Source organism: Eurosta solidaginis, chromosome 2 (genome assembly GCF_040869045.1).
Source record: "Eurosta solidaginis isolate ZX-2024a chromosome 2, ASM4086904v1, whole genome shotgun sequence".
Classification (NCBI taxonomy): Eukaryota; Metazoa; Arthropoda; class Insecta; order Diptera; family Tephritidae; genus Eurosta; species Eurosta solidaginis.
In genome coordinates, this window is record NC_090320.1 from 154,536,402 (window position 1) to 154,553,968 (window position 17,567).

General features: G+C 42.1%; 1 long non-coding RNA gene across 1 annotated transcript; it reads right to left on the minus strand.

The window, feature by feature from the left end:
* Positions 1-10,133: 10,133 nt before the first annotated feature.
* LOC137240298 (uncharacterized) lies at positions 10,134-17,189 on the minus strand. Its single transcript, XR_010949683.1, has 4 exons — positions 16,402-17,189; positions 16,133-16,340; positions 11,782-12,166; positions 10,134-11,725 (listed from the first exon to the last, which is right to left on the minus strand). It is a non-coding gene; the product is annotated as an uncharacterized lncRNA (long non-coding RNA).
* Positions 17,190-17,567: the final 378 nt, after the last annotated feature.

Genomic DNA, 17,567 nt, shown 5'->3' on the forward strand with positions numbered 1-17,567 from the left:
CCATGATTCAAAGGGAGCAACTTTTTCGTCGTGAGGGAATTGTGCGCTGAGTTAATTGGACTTGTCAATATAAATAGCTTAAAGCGCTGAAAAAAAAACAATATTCACCATCACAGCCGCAGTAATTACCAATGTGTTGATTATGTTTTGCTTTTGCCATCTCTTTTTACCAGTGAAATGGAAGAAACAAAATCAGCTGATAGGATAAAATTCTCGGCGATGCCACCTGCATTAATTTAGTACGGAGAGTGTGTAACCACTCCAGGCAACCATGAGTGAGGGTGAATCCTACCCATTTCCCTATCACTAGCCAACTAGTACGTTCCAAGGGTGAATCTCCCATAAGGACCATAACAAACCTGCTTTGCTTTGAAGACCTGCCGATGAAGCGAACAGGAAACCGGTTCATCTGTGGGAAGTCACTTCCAGGAACCTCTGCTGCCAAGCAACGTGGGGCACGACTCACCCCTAAGGTAAGAGTCTCAAAGTTCTACTGCGAAGCTAGCCGTGCAACAAGGTCCATCAAAAAGAGTTAAGTCAAATAGTGAATTAGTTTTGTTTCATAGTTAAAAGGCTTTGAGGCAATTAGACATTTATTATGGAGAACTCGTCAAAACTCCTAATGGTTCTAGCGGTTATCGCCCCCACAGAAAGGCAAAAAAAAATATATGTGTGTAGACATTTTGATAAAGGAGAACTCGTCCAAACTCCGCAAGGCTAGTCCAACCCAAGTTTGGACTACCAGGTTGTTTACGGTTCTCGGTGAGAACGCGTGTGAACGTCCTATGAAATCATTGCTCGGGGAGAATACTGGGCGATATGTCCCCGACCGCCAAAACACTCAGTCCAATTGGTAGGTTTAAAAAAAATCAATTTGTAATTTAGCAAAACGTTCTTGAGGGTTTATTGTGGACGAATATCCGAAGCATGGAAGCGAACTATCCATTTCCCGTTTAGGTCCTCGAGATCATACAATGCATTGCCTATTTTTCGGAGTACTCGACACTTAAGGTATTTTGGCAGGAATTTGGCGTTAACACCCTGTTTGAAGTTGCTCCAAGTGAAGCTTTTCGGAAAACTTCCTGACCTTCCTTGTAGTTGACTTGCCTCGAGCGCTTGTTATAGGTGTTTATTCCCCTATTCTTTGCCTGATCTAAATTCCTACGAATTTGCTCGCGAATATTAGTCAACTTGTCGGCTCTATTTACTATCGTAACCTGATCTTCCCTAAGGCTGCCGGGTTTCTGTAACATATTGTACGTTGAGGCATGCTGAACCATGTTCTGGCCGGATAATGCAAAGTATGGAGAGCACTGAATCGCCATATCAAAATCACTTCTCAAAACTGATAAAATCTAGGGTATATGCTTATCCCAATCGGTATGGTCTTGTTTATCCTTCAGGAAAATTCTATCTTGGAAGCAATTTTTTATTAACGTGTTCGTATGCGTTCGCTTGAGGAGAAGATAACCCCGTCCTCACGTGCGTCACCCCGCAATTTACTAAAAATTGGTTCATTTCCTTCGAGATAAACTGTTTACCATTGTCACTATGAATAAATTCAGAGACCCCTACAGCTTGAAAAATTTCTGAAGCGAAGTAATTTGTAAGGTTAACAGTTGTGGATCTCTGCATGGGCTTTAGCCAAACATATTTTGAAAGATGGTCCAATACTATAAAAAGAAATTGATTTCGCCGCTTATATCTCGGATGAGGCCCTAGAAAATCGCAATATAATCGCTGAAATGGCCTCTCGGATGCAAAGGTATTCTCTATAGGTGGTCTCGACTGCTGATTAGTGGGTTTTACAGCTTTGCAGGTGTCACAACGCTGGACGTAGTCCCTGACGTCCTTAGCCTGCTGTGGCCAGAAGTACTTTTGCCGGACACGTTCTAAGGTTTTCTGCCACCCGCCATGGTAACTCCGGTTGGCGTCATATGCTAATCTCAGTGCTTCCTCAGTCAACCTTTCGGCAACCACAAACGCCATAGCGAGTCTTCTTCCCCCTTCCACGCCCTTACGAAATTTAACTCTTTTGAAAATTACACCATCCACCACTCGTAAGTCCGGAAGAGACTCTTTGTTTTCGGTGACGGTCCTAATCAAATCTAGATATTCGTTACTGCTAAATTCGGGAGAGACTAAATCTATTTCCCCGGGTGTGGTAGTGAAAGTCAACTCATCGGCATCAAACCGCGAAAGCGCATCGGGTACTACATTCAGGGTGCCTTTGCGAAGTTCTATTCTAAAGTCGTATCTTTGCAGCAGAAGCGACCACCTCGCCAACCTCCCGCTCAAGTCCTTTTGCGTCATCAACCACTTGAGACTGGAGTGGTCCGTGATAATTAGAAACGGTAATCCTTCAATACATGGTCGGAAGCGCTTCACGCTGACTATGGCGGCGAGACATTCCAGCTCGTTTACTGTATAATTGCGTTGAGTATTATGCAGCTTTTTCGAAACGAACGCAATTGGATGCTCAGCGCCGTCATCATTGACCTGGAACAACACTCCACCGACACCTATTTTGGAAGCGTCGCATTGGATTACAAACTCTTTGGAAAAATCAGGTTGGGCCAAGACAGGAGCGGAACTCAAGGCTACTTTAAGTTTTTCGAAGGCCTCTATGGCTTCAGGGGTAAGCTTGAAAGGGCCTGATTACTTACGGAGGCAGTCGGTCAAGGGACCTGCCAAGTCAGCAAAATTGGTAATAAATGCCCTGTACCAATTTGCCATGCCCACAAACCTACGCACCTGCCGAGGGGATTTAGGGATCTGAAAGTTTTGCATCGCTTCTATTTTCCCTGGATCCACTTTCAAGCACCCGCTGCCTATCAAGTACCCTAAATATCGAGTTTCCTTCTGACAAAATTTACTTTTGTTTACGTTTATTGTCATACCTGCGTCGGTCAAACACTTTGCCACTTCCGCCAGCAACTTCAGGTGGTCCTCAAAGTTTGTACTGCATACCATCAGGTCGTCCATGTAGACAAAGACATTCTCCTGCAGACGCGAAGGGATTGCCTTGTCCATCAGCCTACTTATAGTCTGCGGTCCATTGCACAGACCAATGGGCATTACCTTGAAGTGGTACAGAGGCCTCCCCGGAACTGCGAATGCTGTTTTTTCCTTGGAGGACTCCGTAAATTTGATCTGAAAGAACACGTTCTTCAGATCAATGCCACTAATAAAGTGCGTATCTTTCAGTCTGCGCAATAAGCCATTAATATGAGGCAGGGGGTATGAGTCTTTCTTAGTTACCGCGTTGACCTTCCTGGAATCTATGCACAACCTAACTTTACCTGGTTTCCGGACCAGTACCACAGGACTACACCACGGAGAGTTCGATTCTTCTATAACTCCCACTTCGAGTAGCCTGTCTATTTCGCTAAAAGCTTCGGCTTGGCTCTGTGACGAAAGAGGGAAATGTTTGCTTTTTATAGGAACAGCATCACCGGTATTAATGTGATGCTCCACTAACTTCGTTTGCCCCAGACCTAGCTTTTCGAATGAAGGAAACGCCTCTATGACATTCTGTAAATCTCTTCTCCGCGTTGGTGACAAATCGTGGAGATTAAGTTCTTCGTCCTTTTCATTGCTAATCTCTATGCACTGGGAATATTTCGGGATCTAGCGCAAATGCTCTCCAAAAATCAACCCCGAAGTAAGCTTCTTGGAGAAGTGAAGGAACAAGGTAAAAACGAATAATCTTGGTGGTGTTTTTGAAGGTGACCGGTAGAGATACTGAGCCTAAGATTTTTGGCTTGTTGCCACCCGCGGTATATATGAGTGCATGTAGGGGCTGATAGTCGAAGCCGTTATCTTTTAGGAATTCTACACCATTCTTCCCCAAGATGGAGACGTTGGCTCCCGAGTCCAACAACCTTACAATAAAACTATCTTTTATTTTTGCCTTCACGAGAGGCCTTTCATCCTCCGTAGGCATTAACGTGGTGGTTTGCAGCAATCTACGCTCCTGTACTCTCCTGTGATATCTTTTCCTGCACTTCAAAATATTTTCTGATACCGGTTGTTGTTCAAAAATTGCATGTCTTATTTGTTCATTCATACCTATGTTCCCTTTCTTCTAGATTAAGTGATAAATGCGTCTGGCAAGCGGCATCCCTATGCTGGCGTTGCAGAATTCTGGTCGGTTCGCCCATCGCGGATGAGGACGTTTGACTATCGGATTCAGAACAATTGGAATTATCCGTAATGTCAGTGAAAGTTATTATTACATTTGGGCATTCTTTCGCCAGGGTACTACTGCACCTCGGAAGCCCACCACCTCCATGCAACCCGGTACCTGAGAGAGATCCACCCTCTGGTTCAGCGCACGGGACGACGCCTCGAGCACTGCCTGGTATGGGAGCTATGACGCCGAACGAGGTTCCCCCGCCTTCTCGCTCGGGTACTGGTTTCCCTGCCTGGTTTCCCTGTACTCCCTTATACCCACATTTAAAACAACACGAATTCCTAATGGGTTCCTCGCAGTATATATATGAATGCCCCATTGTCTGACAATTCCATCATTGGATTCCTGAATAGTCCGGTTTCCGGTTACGTCGATACTCCAACGCCTCTAACTGTGGGTCAGCTTCGCAGTCCTCGCCTTCCATCCTCATGTCCGGGGTTATCGTGCGGGCCTCGTTAACGTGCCGTCCTGGGTAAGTGGCTCCCAACAACTTGCTTTCTTTCATCACTTGTTCTCCTCTGCGTGCTACATCACGTAGATCATGGAGAGTTCTCACTTCCGCGTTGGAAAGCATCAGCTTAAGGCTACTGTTGACGTTCCTTTTTATGATGTCAATCAGTAAGACCTCTGACATGGGTTTTCTTAAGCGCGCATTTAAGGAGACTATGTCCGTGTGGAACACGTCATAGCACTCAGTCAGCTTCTGCTTATGCATTGAGATCTCCATCATGATCTCGTGGTCACTTTTTAGAGTACCGAACTCTCTCTTTAAGGAATAGCACAAAAAGGCATATACCGCGTTTGGGTTTTGTTTCGTAAACAACCAGTATCACTCTTCGCGCTCACACAGGGTATTTAGCTTAAATGGGAAGTCCGCAACGCTCCCAGTACCGTCGAACGATATTTTCCACTCCTGGGGTTTCACTACTATGCTGCTCGGAGCAGGGTTCATTGAAGTTACCACCGCTGGAAGTGGGTTACGTTCCGTTCTATTCGAGTTCCTGTTAAAATTCATGGATTGTTGAGCAGACTCGAGAGCTGCGCTGAGCTGGTCCATGTTGTTTCGAATCGTCCCCATCTCCCTCCGCATTTCTTCCTGTGAGGCCCGTAAAAGCTGGTGTAACACTTCCACCCACGAATCTCCACGAGGAGCTTCGGTATGAATCCCTGGGGTATTCCCCTATCGCTTGCAGCTTCCCCAAAATTCCCATGGTTGAATGGCAAAGCACTAGCTCCGTTCAGTGCGTATGTCGACACATTTGGCACCAGCCCCGAGATATTATGCGCGTTCATCAGGGCGCGTTCGGATTACTGGTGCTTCCCGGTTTATCCATTTTTTCGTGCTGGTCATTGAGGTTCCAGCCTACATTTGTCCCCGCGGGATCTCCATATTGCCTACCTTCAGGCGTATGCATCACCAGGGGACGCTTGGTCTTCGAAAAAGCCCCCCTATTATTTCTACTCCGGGACTGGTTCCCTCTAAAATTGCCTCCACCCCCGAACGGAGTATTCCGGCCCGTTTGCCCAAATGACTGGTCACGCGACATTATAATCAGGAAAAATTTGTAAATTGTTAAAGCTTAGTATTGGTATCTCAAAAAAAAAAACTTCTGTTTAAAGCAAAACGTAATTCAACTAGGGGTTAACGCGGTCTGGGAGTGCCTGACCTCGCTTGCGATTGCATCGAATTATTTTACAATTAAGATTATCTGGGTCCCGGGCCATAGTGATATCCCGGGTAACTGTCAAGCGGATCTCTTAGCCCGCATCGGTACAACTGAACCGGATGAAGATGGCTGTAGGGATTTCGGGATCCCGCTGGCCACCTGCGGATTGCTCCTTCATAGCTGGGCCTCGAATCAGCTCAGCAAACGTTGGGCGGATACCACGTCTTGCAGGGTAGCAAGATCTTTCTGGCCAAAAGTGGATGGCAGGAGGTCTGCTGAAATAATTGGGTTCACTAAGGCTCACCTATCAATGGCCATTGGGGTTTTGACAGGGAAACCAATGTAATCGATTAATGGTGTCATACCATAACGCTTACGCCATAACCATACCATAGCCAACCAATTGATTTTTGGTTTCTCGCCATATCCATAACTTAAAATTTTTTGAATTGGGGAATTTAATAACTTTTTGTAGATTTTATTTATTGCTTTGGATACGTGATGACTAAGAGACTTATTTTTTGTGGAGTATGTTTGTAATTTTTTCCGCTTTCTTCATTTATCTTTAGGTTAAGGCACCATTAATCGATCACATTGGAGATGGTTATGGGTATGATTACGACTATGGCGTTAGGGTTAAAGGGCTAATTAAAGGTGACTTATAACCATAAAACCATAACTAGATAAAACAGCTGATCGAACCTACCTTATAGAAATCAATGTAATCGATAATTGGTGCCATAACATAACGCTAACGCCATAACCATGCCATAGCCAACCAATTGGTTTTTGGTTTTTCGCCATATCGATCATTTTTTTTTATACTCCTCCGCCAACAGCCTTCCGCTAACCTTGCAATTAAAATCTTTTTTTGAAAAGAATATGAGATTAGCCTAACCTTGAGTTTTTTTTTTGCTTAGGGTTTCCCTTATATTAGTTTGAATAAGCCTTAGTATAGGGTTAGTCGTAAAACATGTATTGGCTATAAGTACGGAATAAGTTTTCAATTATAATGAATTATAAATAAATCTGTATTATAAATGGGAATGCTGATGTTTCTTCTCATTTAGAAGACACATAGGGTACACAGGTAAGGGGCCACCCAAAAATAGGTGCGTCGGTGGCCATGGATTTGAGGGTGGGAATAGCACCGGGCATCGCAACACCACCCGCGACGGCCCCTATATATATTCGGCCCATTTCTCTTTTTGTTTTTGTTTTAAATTTTCAGCGGTTTTTTTTTTGAGTTTGATTTTCAGCGTTAGTAACCGGCCGTGTCCGGTTCGGTAATTTTTTTTTGCGGTAATTTTTTTGAATTTAAATTTTGAATGTTAACGGTCTGTCCGTGACATCCGGTTCGGCCGGATGTTGTTTTAGTTTGAATTTATAAGCGGTTTGAATTCGTTCTGCGCTTTTTTGTCATTTGATTTGAATAGGCATGATAGGATTTTTTCTGTTTATGGCGCAGGAACAGTAAGGTTGGCAAGGACCCGCCCCAGCCGACAATGACTAGCCACTGTGCATCACCACATCATGCCGACCGCCTTCCTTACTGCTTCCACCGTAGATGCGTTTCTATAACAAATTTCAGAGCCGATGTTGTTTTTAGTGTAAATGCTGGTAAACGAAGTCTTTTACTATTTCGAAATTACGGCTGCCAGCAGTAGTGTGGTTGCCAAGGCGCATGACTCTTTGCTCGATAACAACAGGTACTTCGTTTTGTCCTCATTCACCATCAATCCCATTTTTACCGCTTCTTTTTGCAGTTTGGAGTAAGCAGAACTAACGGCGCGGGTGATCAAGTGGATGATATCATTGTCAATGCCAGCAATACGACCTACTACATATTGGCTAGTTTGCGGGGAAACCAAATTCAGACATAGCGGCATATAGGCAATTCCTTTTCTTGTTGTAAAAGACGGCTTTAAAATCGACGAAGAGGTGATGTGTGTCGATTATCTTTTCACGGGTTTTTTCCAAGATTTGGCGCATTGTGAAAATCTGGTCGATGGTAAATTTACCAGGTCTTAAGCTGCACTGATAAGGTCCAATCAGCCGGTTCACGATGGGCTTCATGCTTTCGCACAACACTTGAAACCTTATATGCGATATTAAGAAGACTGATTCCACGATAGTTGGTGCATTTTGCAGTATCCCCCTTCTTGTGGACTGGGCAAAGAACACTTAGATTCCAATCGTCGGGCATGCACTCGTCCACCCATATTTTGCGAAGAAGCTGCTGCATGTGCCTTACCAACTCCTCGCCGCCGTAATTGAATAGCTCCGCAGGCAATCCATCAGCGCATACGGCCTTGTTGTTTTTCAATCTGGTTATTGCTATTCTAACTTCGTCATAATCGGGCGGGGGGACATATATTCCATCATCATCGATTGCGTGATCGGGTTCGTCATCTCTGCGTGATGAATCGCTGCCTCCATTTAGGAGAGCAGGGAAGTGTTCCCTCCATAATCTAAGCATTAGTTACAAGGTCGCCGTTTTCATTCCTACAGGAGTTTGCCCCAGTCTTAAAACCTTCCGTCTGACGCCGTATTTTTTGGTAAAATTTTCTGGCGTTATTCCTGGTGGCTAGCAGCTCAAGCTCGTCGCACTCACGCCTTTCTGGTTCTGCTTTTTTCTTCCTTAAAAGGCGTCTCGCTTCCTTTTTCAACTCACGATAGCATTCACACACTCCTCTTGTTGCGCTCGCTTTTAACGTAGCCCTTTATATGGTTATAAGTCACCATTAATGGCCCTAATAGTTCCGTCACATAAGCAGCTTTTCACATAGATGAGTTTAACACAAGCTTATGCATTATGAGTAGATTGCACGTATTTTTATGGAGATTGGTAGATTGAGCGACGCTGGCGCCATCTTATATTGAAAAGTAGCCAACTCTCAAATTTTGTTGCCAACAAATCATAAGAAGAAGAATTTGACATTTGTTTACAAGTAGAGCGTCGAAGTGAAGAGAAATTGGAAAATGTAAATAAATGTAATTATCTAAGAATTTATTTTGCAATAATATGAACAAAGGCCAAATATATATTTTAAATGTTTTTAATACTGAAAAGAACACATCACATGGATTTACAAAGTCAGCGCGCCAATGGTGCGATATAGCAAATTGGCATTCAGGCGGCTTCTTCGTCAACATGGTGTGGAATTGGCATTGACACCAATAATCATTGCTGATTCATTTATACATAGTAAAAAGGTGCGCTATAATGAATTTAGAGGATATTCCTAGTATATCACAATTCGCTGCGTGCCATGCGCATGAATTCTCCTTACCAGCCCAGTTAAATATCCATATGTTAATGGCATGGATTTGAATTGTGGCTGTCCGCAATCATGGACAATTTCTAAAGCATATGGCTGTAGTCTGCTGAGACATCTAGAACTGGTGAAAGATATTGTAGAAACTACAAGGCGTGTGCTACCAAACTACTTTATAGCTCCGACACGTAAGCAGTTTTTCATATAGATGAGTTTAACACATGCTTATGCATTATGAGTAGATTGCACGTATTTTTATGGAGAATGGTAGAATGAGCGACACTAGCGCCATCTGATATTGAAAATTAGCCAACTCCCCAATTTTGTTCCAAGCAAATCGTAAGAAGAAGAATTTGACATTTGCTTTGGCTAAGGGTGTTGGCAAACTTTGCAAGTGAAATTATTTTTCCCACTGGTTGGTAGATTTTCTAACATCTTTCACAATTAAAAACTGCAATTTCGAATACGACACAAAATATGTTAGCAAGAATTTTTGTTGTATAGGGATAATGTTTGCAACAGTACTTCGCGAAATTTTGTATGTGAATGGACAAGGCGTAATAAACTTCAATTGCGAAGTCTGAAGTTCCTTCATATTTACAAACGCAACATCTTGCCCTGCAAAAACGCTCCACGTTATGTTACTAGTCATTTTACGGTCATTGTGACTTTCAGCAGCGGTTATATTCATAGTCATTTTTGCATGGGCGGATTAGGTTTTGTGACGAAATTTTCCGTTTCGTTCCTATTAATGTGATCGTGCATTCCGCTCCCACCTATAGGATGTGAGCATAGTACTGTGCTGCTCACACACGTCACGATGCTCGTCAAATGGCGGTCATTTTTCCGTCATTTCACTCTACATTTTCGGGTCATTTAACAATCAATTTTACTGCGGTTTTACCATTTATATAACCGCCATATAACGTGAATTTTACCTGCAGATTTACTTTACCTGGAGCAGCCATATGAATAAAATATGAACCAAAAAAATTTAATTTTCAATATTTATTATTTTCAATATTATTATATATGTACATGAAATTGGAACTTATATTAATCCAGTTCATATAAAACAGAAGAACTTTAATAATAAGTAAACTCGCTTAATTGGTTTTTGTTTTCCAATTGAAATCTCTTCTAAGCGAGCAAAAAAATAATATTAAGTTTTAAAAAAAACTCCAATTATTTGAATAATCTACAACTTAAAGCTTAGTAGAAATTCAGATCAAGAATATTCAAAGGTGTCGTGGATCCGATTGCTGTCGTAATTGAAGAACTTAAAAATGTACGACTATTAATTGAGTCAGACTTATTATTGTAACCCTTAGCAGGAGTATTGATTGGTTTCAAATCTAATTCCGACAGCAATCATATCACGACATGCCTTATTATAATGCACATGCAATTGTAACTTAAATTAATACAGTTCATATAAAGAAAGGTAAGTATTTTAATAATAAATAAACTCGCTTGATTGGTTTTCGTTTTCCAATTGAAATCTTTTCCAAGCGAACAGAAAATAATTTTAAGCTTTAGAAAAAACTCCAATTATTTGAATCAATTTAAATCTACAACTTAAAGCTAATTAGAAATTCAGATTAGATTTACTCTTTTTTTTTTCAGATCAAGAATATTCAAAGGTGTCGTGGAATCCCATTGCTGTCGTAATTGATGAACTTAAAAATGTACGACTAGTAATTGAGTCAGACTTATTATTGTTCTAAATCTAATCATTCAAGCAATAATTCTGCAACCCATAGCAAGAGTATTGATTGGTTTCAAATCTAATTCCGACAGCAATCGTATCACGACATCCCTTATTATATATGCACATGAAATTGTAACTTAAATTAATACAGTTCATATAAAGAAAAGTAAGTATTTTAATAATAAATAAACTCGCTTAATTGGTTTTCGTTTTCCAATTGAAATCTTTTCTAAGCGAGCAGAAAATAATTTTAAGCTTTAGAAAAAACTTCAATTATTTGAATAATCTACAACTTAAAGCTTAGTAGAAATTCAGATTAGGTTTACTCTTTTTTCAGATCAAGAATATTCAAAGGTGTCGTGGAATCCGATTGCTGTCGTAATTGATGAACTTAAAAATGTACGACTTGTATAAGTCAGATTTATTATTGTTCTAAATCTAATTATTCAAGCAATAATTCTACAACCCTTAGCAGGAGTATTGATTGGTTTCAAATCTAATTCCGACAGCAATCGTATCACATCCCTTATTATATATGTACGTGATATTGCAACTTAAATTAATACTGTCGATATAAAGAAAAGTAAATACTTTAATAATAAATAAACTCTCTTAATTGGTTTTTGTTTTCCAATTGAAATCTTTTCCTGTGCAAGCACATCGCTAACCTGTGTTGGCAAAAGATATGATTATACTGTGTTCGATAGATAGTCGGACGAGCCGCTACTCGGCGAAGTAGAGATGACCGTTGTGTCGGTGGCAGCTGTTACAACAGCAGTTTCTAACTTTACACCATCCGTACATTGTGATGAATACTTCACTGCCTTTTCCAATTGCTTGGCGCCAGCAATTTTTGCTGTTTGTAAAGCTTTAGCTGTAATGCAAATATATTGGGTTAAAGTGGTTTTCGTATGTTATTCAACAACTCACCCTATACCATCATCACAGCCTCCTCATCGATTTTGAATATGTGTACTATTTCAGTATTCAGACCCAGTTCGTTTGGTGCAATATTTTCGATTTGAAGAATATGTATACTATCCGTTAGGCAGACAATTAGGTTCAATCGATTCATTCATATACTGTGGGTATTTGAGCCGTAGACGCAATGGCAAATATTTTGATTCTTTTTGAAGTGTAACATTTGTAAACAGTTGGGTTTCTCTGCTGTCACCATCACCACTAGAGAGCTATTGAAGAAACGCTCGACCAAGATAATATGTGAGCTTTACACGCATAGATTTCTTCCACCTTTTCACAGTTATGGATGGAGAAAATGCGAAAGCCATATTTACCATCCAATACCAAAATAGAACTGTAGAGGAAGAAACATTTTATAAAATTTAATAAAATCAAAAAATGATAGTTGTGCTAAAATGGGGTAACGTATTGTATGTTAAAGTATAGCGAAGTCTCAGCGGCTTTGTCCTGGTGAAAATTGAGTTTGAATAGGTTTTATTAAAGATATTAAGATATTAAAAATCCTCAACGCTTTTTTGCTATAACTTAAAAAAAACTCATATTCAAACTTCTGCTTAACTTCTACATATCAATAGCTACCTTTACCACCAGGAGTCACTATTGCTTCTACGCCTATGCTATTGTTTCCTACATCGATGAGCTTTGTAATAAAATAAACAGCTATCTCCCCAATCTCTCCAGTTTTGTCGCCTCGCGAAACCTGATATTTTCACCAACCAAATCATCGGTGACCTTATTTAAAACATGACCGCGCCAAATGTCGACCATATGGCATTACCCTACCGACTGTCTTACACCCTAAAATTTTGGGTGTGACTTTCGATCAGGATCTGCATCTTGGAGAGCATGCACTAGCAATTGTAACGAAAATCGTCGTTGGTGTGAGGGCTTAGCCGATCTCCATAGCGCCCTACTATGAGGAGGAGCTGTTTAGGACTGGCATCTACGGTGTTTCGCCTCATAGGAGGGCGGCGGGATGTCGGTGACCAAGAACTGCCAACCCCCTAATCCAGGGTGTTATGCGGACCGTGCCTGTTGGACGATTTGTAGCCAGGCGATAATTCGGCTGTATTCGAACGGAGCCTTCCCGATACCGGACCACCTCGGGAAGTATTGATGGCCTTACCACAGTAAGGGGCGCTGCTGTGGCTGACGGTTCTTTCCCCGTATATAATACTGGACCGCTGAGCCCGCCTTGTCGGGCTGGTGGTCGTACGACCAAGGTGAACGACTCATTACCTAATTTTCATAAGGACGATGATAAGAAGAGGACTGAGCCGCAAGCCAAGGACGACAAATACGCATTAAGCGATGCGTCGGACTCGGGGAGCGAGAGTAGTGCTAATTCAATGAAATCCGTGTTGGAGAAGCACACAAATGAAAAAGGAGTAGAAGAGTGGAGAAGGGTACGGATCAAAGAGCTCTCTCGAAGTACCGTTCAGTGCTAAGAATTGTACAACGCTTGGGAGCAGTGGTGGACCCAACAGAAGAGATCGAGCGCTTGGCATGGGCTCATGAGGCGGTAGAAGTAGGTCGAAGGCAGTTCAAAAGGTTTTCTGCGAGAAACCCTCGGTTCTGCAATTGGTATGAGGAGGAAGAAGCGCGAATGGCAGAATGAAAAACAACGTTCGGCGGAAGGCGACAAGCCTGCTTTCAAGAGGCAGAAAGGGCCCAGTCCCAGAGCCGCGACGCAGGGCAGTCCCATAGACAAGACAAGTAGGCCCAAAGCTGTAAGACAGATGGGCCCCAATAGCGAGGTAGCAACTACCTCGAAGGCTGCGAGTCAGAGGGAAGTTCCAACTATGGAAGTAGGAGATAAGCCAAAGGGAGATAACGCTAAGAATCCGACTTTCTCGGAGGTGCTAGAGGGAGCTAAGACTCCGGCTTTCTCGGAGGTGCCAAAGGGAAATAACACTAAGACGCCGGCTTTTCCCGAGAAGATGAGTGATGTGGCAAAGCAGTCACTGACTGTGGCGCTGGTTGATCGTAGCAGTCCTTTCGAACAGATGACTAGTGAAAGGTGGAGATCTGTAGAAAAGGAGCTTATTAGCTTAATGCTTAAGATGATGCGGGAATAACCAAATAAGCTCCTTCCAACCTTTGATTCGGGGGATGGTATAATGGTATGAAGATGATAGCGTGCGACAACATCGCGAGCTTGCGGTGGCTGGAGGAAGTGGTTCCAAACCTCTAAAGGCAGGGCACGAACGCGCGTTTTGAGATGGTGGATAAAGCGCAAATCCCCAAGGTACCAAAAGTTAAGGTATGGATACCATGCGTGATGAAGTCGGAGGATACACTGCAATTTTTGCAGAATCAGAATCCGAACATACCGACACAGGATTGGAAGGTACTTACTGTATCTCGGCCTACGGAGGAAGGTCAGTTATACATCTTCCAAATAAACAAGCAGGCGGAGGATATATTGTACGCGCAGCTTGGAAAAATGTCCTTAGGTACAGGCAAAATTTATATGCGACTCAGGAAAAGAAGTCGCGGGTATTAAAGTCCTAACACGCTAGACGTGGGCGAAGTCGAAAAGGACCTCATAAGCCAAAGGAAAAAAATACAGGTGGAGGTAGCCCACGTCACCCCGAATGTGTTAGAAGGGGACCAACAGCCAGATGGTGCTGTGAGTCGCACAGAGGAACACCCGGCACAACAGGTACAAGAGGCTGAAGGGGGCTTCGAACACTCTAAACCAAAAGGGCTAGGGGAGGACGACGACGTCACGATGAAGGTGCTGGAGGGGGACAAGCAGCCCATTGGTGCTGCGAGTCCTACAGATAAACCTCCAACACAGTAAAGTGGCGTCGATCGAACTCCTCCTCCTAACGCGCTGATCTAGGAGCCGTGGCTTCCATCGGGAGGAAAGGTTTCTGGACTTAGCGCGCGCGGATTTGGCGTTTACTATGCGCAAACGGAAGGACGGGTGCGAGCTGTAGTAATGGTAAGGAAACAGCTGCATTCATATATGCTGCCTAATTACACTACTGAGGATCTCGTAGTGGTGGTGAAATCGCCGGGCTCAGATGGTACATGTGCGGCCATGCTACAAGTTTCAAGTAGGGCGATCGTGGGATGGCTTAAAATAATATTCGATGGGTGCATAAACTGAATCATGTACCGCACTCTTGGGGAACTGCTCGTGTAGCTTTCCTACCAAAGGCGGGGAAGATCGGTCACGTATATCCCAAAGATTATAGACCCAATAGCTTAACATCATTTCTGCTCAAAACCTTTGAGAGGCTGATAGATGTGTACATAAATTCCAACGTGGATGAAAAGCTGCTCTCCACAACACAACAGGCGTACACCAAAGGCAAGTCAGTAGACACAGCATTGCATAGGGTGGTAATAAGCAGAGAAAAAGCCCTGGAATATAAGGAATATGCTCTAGAAGTCTTCTTAAGCATTGCCGGGGCTTTCTAAATGGGCGATTATTGATGGTCTTAATTACGATAAAGTACATCCAGCCTTACCCAGATGGATCGACTGCATGTTAAACTGCAGTAAGATTACATCGCAATGGGGATTGTACGCGGCCACGAAATTAGTGGACAGGGGCACTCCGCAGGGAGGGGTGCTATCACCTCTGCTGTGGACGCTGGTCATTATCCAACTGCTTAGGGGATTCTACGAGGGACCAGAAAAACTTACGGTTTACGCAGATGACGTTGCATATGGTCTTGTTTACAAGGAGGTACAAGGTCCCTAATTGGACCAGGCCTAAGTTAGGAGGGGCGACTCTACGGGTGAAACCTTGCACAAAATATCTAGGAATGATCCTAGACAGTAAGCTGTCATGGCAGCTCAACGTGGAGGATAGGGTGAGGAAGGCTTCAACGGCACTTTATGCATGTAAAAGAATGCAAAAGAACCGGCATATACGATCAGAAGGAACTCGATGACGATGCCTCAAAACTAACAACCAAAAGCAATAATTATCATTTCACTGACAAATTTTATAGTTTTTTTTTTCGGGATTTGGACACAATGTTGTTGTTTTTGTAGCGATAAGATTGCTCCCCGAAGGCTTTGGGGAGTGTTATCCATGTGATGGTCTTTAGCCGGATACAGATCCGGTACGCTCCGATAACACAGCACCATTAAAGTGCCAGCCCGACCATCTCGGGAACGATTTATGTGGCCACATTAAACCTTCAGGCCATCCCTCCCTATAGCATCATATAACGAAGCTCAGTTTCTTCCAAAAATTGTTCAACACTGCCACGTAAAATCAATGTACAATGCAACCTTTAAATAATTATAAACTATAAAAATGAAATTAATGCCAAACCTTGGAAAATGTTGAAACATTCACCACCAACAAAATGCAAAAACTTTTCATCCTCCTCCCGTGACCATTCTGTCTTCTTTATGCTAGGATCAAGCCATTCGTACCAGCGTGCCTTACATTGCTTGGCAGATTTGCGGTGCAGCAGTGATGCAATACGTGACCACTGGTTTTTGCCATATTTCATTACAGCTGCTTTGAGGATTTCATCCTGAAAGTTATCAATTTAGTTAATAAACGGCCAAGAGTAACCAGTCGCGTCAAATGCTTACCTCAGTGTTTCTCCACACACCACCTTTTATCATAATTCGCGGCATGGTGCTATATAATTGTGAATTCGGGAAAATTTTAGAATAGCACCCCCCGAGTTCGGGGTAAAACTTGGTATCAAATGAAAGAGGGAGTTCTTCCGATCACAAATATATATATTTTAAAGTGCGCAAACTTATAATTTAAAAGTTATTTGTTGTTAAAGTTTGCAAATTTAGCAAATTTCTATAGCACTTTAAATTACAATTTACACATCTTTCAAAACCTTAATCCACATACATTTCTATATAAATTGGCAACGATAAACTTAAATTGCATTTTTGTATATTTCACATTTCATTTTTGCATTGTTTTCACTTATTATAAATGTTTTTATTAAATCAATCGCGCTTTTGTAGCAACATGCACATATATATATATATATACATATATTTTATTGATGACATTACAAAGCTGTGCTGCCACATATATATACGTATACACATATAAAATTTGTATAGAAATTTGCAAACTTTAACACCAAATAACTTTTAAATTATAAGTTTGCGCACTTTAAAATATATATATATATATGATCTGGAGAAATCCCTCTTAATTTTAAATCTTTCCGGAGATATTTCATTTAAAACTCTCAAAATTGCAAAAATTTTTCGACCACCAAATGTTTTGTTGTCTCTGCTGAATTAGAAATGGCGGATTTTTTTGCACGCAAAAATGACGTATTTTGCTATCCCTATAAAAATAATAGGTGCGAGAGAGCACGATACATTGTGTGAAAGCTAAATTTGTCAACATGCTATTTGATTTGGAGAATTTTTCATTCCAAATCGTCACCTGTCAAAAATTCGTGTGTCTGTGTGCGTTTTTGGTCACACGATTTTTGCAGGGTGGTTGATTGTGGCGATATTTTTGGAATGTATAAGCTTGTGTTAAACGCAACTACATGCAAAATGTCATTGTGCAGGGGCCTTTAGCATATCGATAAAATTACGCTGATTCAATGGCAGTGGAGAGCAATCAGTACGATCTACAGTGGAACTGTCACGTCAACTAGAAAAATGTGGTGCCACATTTTTGACATTACATGGGAGAAACATGTGGCAGAAGCTATCAGATCCTCATAATATCAACGCTGTCTGAATTAAAGAAATTCATCGAAAACCCACTT